At 41.9% G+C, this 5,286-nt stretch overlaps 1 pseudogene; it reads right to left on the bottom strand.

Moving 5' to 3' along the window:
- Positions 1 to 215: 215 nt before the first annotated feature.
- Positions 216 to 584, bottom strand: LOC132229280 (alpha-ketoglutarate dehydrogenase component 4-like; annotated as a pseudogene).
- Positions 585 to 5,286: the final 4,702 nt, after the last annotated feature.

Genomic DNA, 5,286 nt, shown 5'->3' with positions numbered 1-5,286 from the left:
ATAAAAAATAAACATGAACCTAACTTTTAACTCCATAGATTCTATGTTTAAATGTGTACTTTAATAAGTATAAAGTATATAAACAATTAGGTAAGGTTGTGGAGAAGCTGACTAATAGACATGAATGAGAAGCTACAAGTGTCCATCTAAATTTAGTATATTTTTTACAGAATGTTAATTAGCGTTTAATATACAATTTCTCACTTGTAATTTTGGAAGTCCTTTATTGTAAAGATTGCTCTTTTGTCTGATAACAAACAGCAGCCACATTGTCAGTGCTTATTCTGGACCTCCAGGTTGGATAAATTCAATGTATTCTTGAGACACAAGTTTCCTTCTGTATTTCTGAGGTAATGTGTTTATCATTTCTGCGGTGTCAGGAGGACCCTGACGCATCAGCCAGTCTGGTGATTTACTTCCCTTAGACGCTGTGAGGTTGAAGAAGAGTGAGATGGTCCTGCTGAGCTCAAAACTTCCGACACATTGGGTTTAGGATTATCTCCTCTGTCAGGGAGCATTATTAATGGAGCACGGGGCCAGCTTTACCTGATGACCCTGCGAGCCAATACCATCTTGTTGCCCATCAAGACCCCGAACAACATATATTCTTTTTTTCTTGTTTTTGCATTTCATATAAATGAAGTCATATAGTATATACTTTATTTCTGACCTCTTTTGCTTTAAATGTATTAGTTTTAGCTATTTTATTATGTGCATTTTTTAGTTTCTTTATTATAGCTGCTGCACAAAATTTTATTTGGAATATACCACAATTACTTTATTCACTATATTGTTGGATATTTGGGTAGATTCCAGAATTGAATGATTATGAATAGTGCTGCTATAAACATTCTTGTATGTATCATCTGGTGAACAGATGTATGTATTTTTGTTGCATATATACCAAGGAGTTGAATTGTTAGATCATAGGATCAACCTATGTTCACTTTTCAAAGATATTGCAGCCAATTTTTCTGTATCGGTAAATCAATTTGCACTACCATCAGCAGTGTATTAGAGTTAGTTTTTGACTGCTCCACATTCCCATCAACAATTTATTTAGGTCATTTTCAATTTTGCCATTCTTTTTATTTTTAATATATTTGTATTGATTTCAGAGAGGAAGCGGGGAGAGAAAAATAGAAACACCAATGATGAGAGAGAATCATTGAATCACTGCCTCCTGCACACCCCCTACTGGGGAATAAGCCCACCACCTGGGCATGTGCCATGACTGGGACTCTAACCTTGACCTCCTGGTTCATAGGTCGATGCTCAACCTGAGCCACGCCAGCCAATTTTGCCATTTTTATTAATATACTAGGGGCCCGGTGCACGAAATTCGTGCACTGGGTGTGTGTCGGGGGGAGTGTCCCTCAGCCCAGCCTGCCCCCTCTCACATACTGGGAGCCCTCAGGCGTTGACCCCCATCACCCTCCAATCGCAGGATCGGCCCCTTGCCCAGGCCTGACGCCTCTGGCTGAGGCATCCGGCCCGGGCAGCGGGGACCCGCAGCTGCAGCGGCCCCACGATCGTGGGCTTCGCTTTAGGCCCAGGCAAGGGGCCCCTAGCTCCTGGGACTGCCAGCTTCGACCGTGCCCAGCTCCCATCGCTGGCTCCACCCCTACTTCCTGCTATCACTGGCCAGGGCGGAAAAGGCGCCTGATTCTCTGATCATGGCTGGGGGGCAGGGCAAAGGCGGCCCCGGGGCCGCCTTTGCCCTGCCCCCCAGCTCTTAGCTCCCCCCTGGGTTTCCGATCACTGTCAGTGGCAGGGGGCTTCTTCCTGCTTTCCCTTTCGCCTTCCTGCATTGTGCCTACATATGCAAATTAACCGCCATCTTGTTGTCAGTTAACTGCCAATCTTAGTTGTCAGTTAACTGCCAATCTTAGTTGTCAGTTAACTGCCAATCTTAGTTGTCAGTTAACTGCCAATCTTAGTTGTCAGTTAACTGCCAATCTTAGTTGTCAGTTAACTGCCAATCTTAGTTGTCAGTTAATTTGCATATAGCCCTGATTAGCCAATGAAAAGGGTAGCTCGTACGCCAATTACCATTTTTCTCTTTTATTAGTGTTGATACAGGAATATTATGGTTTTATTCTGTATTTTCTCACTAAATAATAAAATTGAATAATATGTTTTCATAGGTTTATTTTCTTAGATATCCTCTTTTGTGAAAAATATGTTATGTCTTTTGCTTAATTTTCTTAAGTTTTTTTTCATATATAGGAGTTTTATATATTTTGGATGGAAACCCTTTGACGGACATACATATTGTTAATGTCTTTTTGTAATGTGTAGGTTACATTTTCCATTTTAATGGTGCCTTTTAATAAATAGAAGTTTTAAATCCTAATATAGATGTACAGGTGAACACACACATTCATTTTATTGTTGGTGTTTCCTTATTGCCTCTTAAGAAATCTTTGAGGTTCTAGCCTAGCTGGAGTGGTTCAGTGGTTGAGCATTGACCTATGAACCATGAAGTTGAGGTTTAATTCCCAGTCAGGGCATATGCCTGGGATGTGGGCTTGATCCCCAATGTGGGGCATGCAGGACACAGCTGATCAATGATTCTCATCATTAATGTTTCTATCTCTCTCTCCCTCTCCCTTCCTCTCTGAAATCAGTAAAATATATTTTTAAAAAGAAATCTTTGGGGTTCTAGTCCAGATGGCGGCATAGGTAAATGTGGTACTCACATGCTCCCACAACCACATCAAAATTACAACTAAATTACAGAACAATCATTATTCAGAATGCGTGAAACATAGCTGAACTGAAGTCCTACCACTAAGATCATAAAGAAGTCACATTGAGACTGGTAGGAAGGGCAGAGACATGGAATGGACTGATCCCACACCCATTTATGTTGGATAAAAACCAGGAGGAATATCTCAGCTGTGAACTCATAAGGAGAGCAGGGTCCCACCCCTCATATCAGGGTTCTGGTGCTGTGAAGAAATGCCCCTATAAATTTTGGCTGTAAAAAAACAAATTGTGGCAGAGTGAGATGGAGTACTTTTGGAATCTTGGGTGTTCCTCTTAAAAGGTTTGTGCAGAGTTGTACTCAGACTCACTAGCTCTGAGCTCCAGTTCTGGAGTAGCAACTCAAAAGGTGCCAGGGACACCTGGGGAGGAACTGAATTGTCTGGTTCCAGGGCGAGGGCTGGAGGGGCCACTTTCTCCCAGACAGATGTACTGGCAGAGGCCATTGTTCCTTTGCTGAGCCCTTCCCTAGCTAACACTGCTCACCCACCCCTAGTGATACCCTGAGACCCTGCACCACCCCAGTTGTCAGCCCACCCAACCATTTCCAATGGCTTTTCCATACAAACAGCCTGTCTTGGCTCATGCTTCGGACGTTCCTAAAATCTCTTAAACAAACAGATCTGGCCTTTGTGTAAACTCTACCACTTGCTAAGTGGACCCAGGCCTGGCACAAGTGGCAGCCAGCCTCAATTTGTAGCTTGTCCTTTCCCAATCACCTCCAAACCCAGCACAAGTAGCAGCCATCTTCAGATCACTCTGTAGTTCATGACGGGTGGCCCTGGGTAGAGCACAGGTGGTGGTTGAACTTGTACCTCCAGGGAGGCCCCAGAGGCAGTGCAGCTTTAGACCACACCAGATTACAACCTAAATACCTCCACAAGTGACACACTCAAGGGGCAGAATTGGCAGGCATCAAAGCCCCATTGAAGTAAGTCCTGCTCCATGGGGTTAGCCCCTGCACAGAAGCTCCTCCTCTGTGGTCACAGCCAGTTTTCACAGCTGGTAGACCTGAGGGTCAGTCCCTCCCAATGATGTGCCAACAGCAACCAAGCTCAACTAATCTACAAAGGGGGGCACACAACCTACAAAGGGGGCAAACCCGGAGCACCCAACTTGGGTGACTGGGAGGCTGCACAACTGGACCTTACATGTCACCTCCTATATAAGGCCACGTTACTAAGTCAGGAAGACTTAGCAGCTTTACCTAATACATTGAAACAGGAACAGGGAAGCAGTCAAAATGAGGAAACAAAGAAACAGGTCCCCCCAAAAGAACAGAACAAAACTGCAGAAAAAGAAATAAATCAAATGAAGGCAAGCAAACTACCAGATACAGAGTTCAAAACAATGGTTATAATGATGCTCAATGAACTTAGTGAGAACTTCAACAGCAAAAAAAGAAAAGGGAAACTATATAAAAATAGAAAGAAAGAAATAAAGAAACAGTAGGAATTGAAGGGCACAATAACAAATAAATAAGTTACAGGGAATCAACTGTAGAGTAGATGCAGCAGGGAATAAGATCAGTGATTTGAAATATAAGGAAACAGACAACACTCAGAACACATAAAACATAAAGAACAAAAAATTTAAAAAAATGAGGACAGACTGTCTTGACTCCATTGTATGTGGGAAAATTGAACAGATACATGCAAAAAAAAAAAAAATGAAGCTAGGTCTCCAACTTACACCATACACAAACATAAACTCAAAATGGATAAAGGAATTAAATGTAAGATGGGGAACCATAAAAATCTTAGAGGAATCCACAGGCAGCAAAATCTCAGACATATGCCAAAGCAATATCTTCACCGATACAGCTCCTAGGGCAATGGAACCTAAAGAGAAACTAAACAAATGGGATTACATTAAAATAAAAAGCTTCTGCACAGCAAAAGAAACCATCAATAAAACAACAAGAAAGCTTACTGCATAGGAGAACATATTTGCCAATGCTATCTCAGATAAGGGTTTAATCTACAAAATTTACAGGGAACTCATACAACTTAACAAAAGGAAGATAAACAATCCAATCAAAAAATGGGCCAAGGACCTAAATAGACACTTTTTGAAAGAGGATATAAAGAAAGCCAAGAGACATATAAAAACATGCTCAAAGTCACTAACCATCGGAGAGATGCAAATCAAAAAGACAATGTGGTACCATCTCACACCTGTCAGAATGGCTATCATCAACAAATGACAAGTGCTGGTGAGGATGTGGAGAAAAAGGAACCCTCGTACACTGCTGGTGGGAATGCACACTGGTGCAGCTACTGTGGAGAACAGTATGGAGTTTCCAAAAAAACTAAAAATGGAACTCCCATTTGACCCAGTGATCCCACTTCTAGGAATATATACCAAGAAACCAGAAACATCAATCAGAAATGATATATGTACCCCTATGTTCATAGCAGCACAATTTACAATAGCTAAGATTTGGAAACAGCCTACTGGTAAGTGCCCATTAGCAGATGAGTGGATTAAAAAATGTGCTACATTGACACAATGGAA

The sequence above is a fragment of the Myotis daubentonii genome, chromosome 3, assembly GCF_963259705.1.
Source record: "Myotis daubentonii chromosome 3, mMyoDau2.1, whole genome shotgun sequence".
Lineage (NCBI taxonomy): Eukaryota > Metazoa > Chordata > Mammalia > Chiroptera > Vespertilionidae > Myotis > Myotis daubentonii.
Note: the sequence above shows the minus strand (reverse complement) of the source record. Positions and strands in the feature narration are given on the sequence as shown.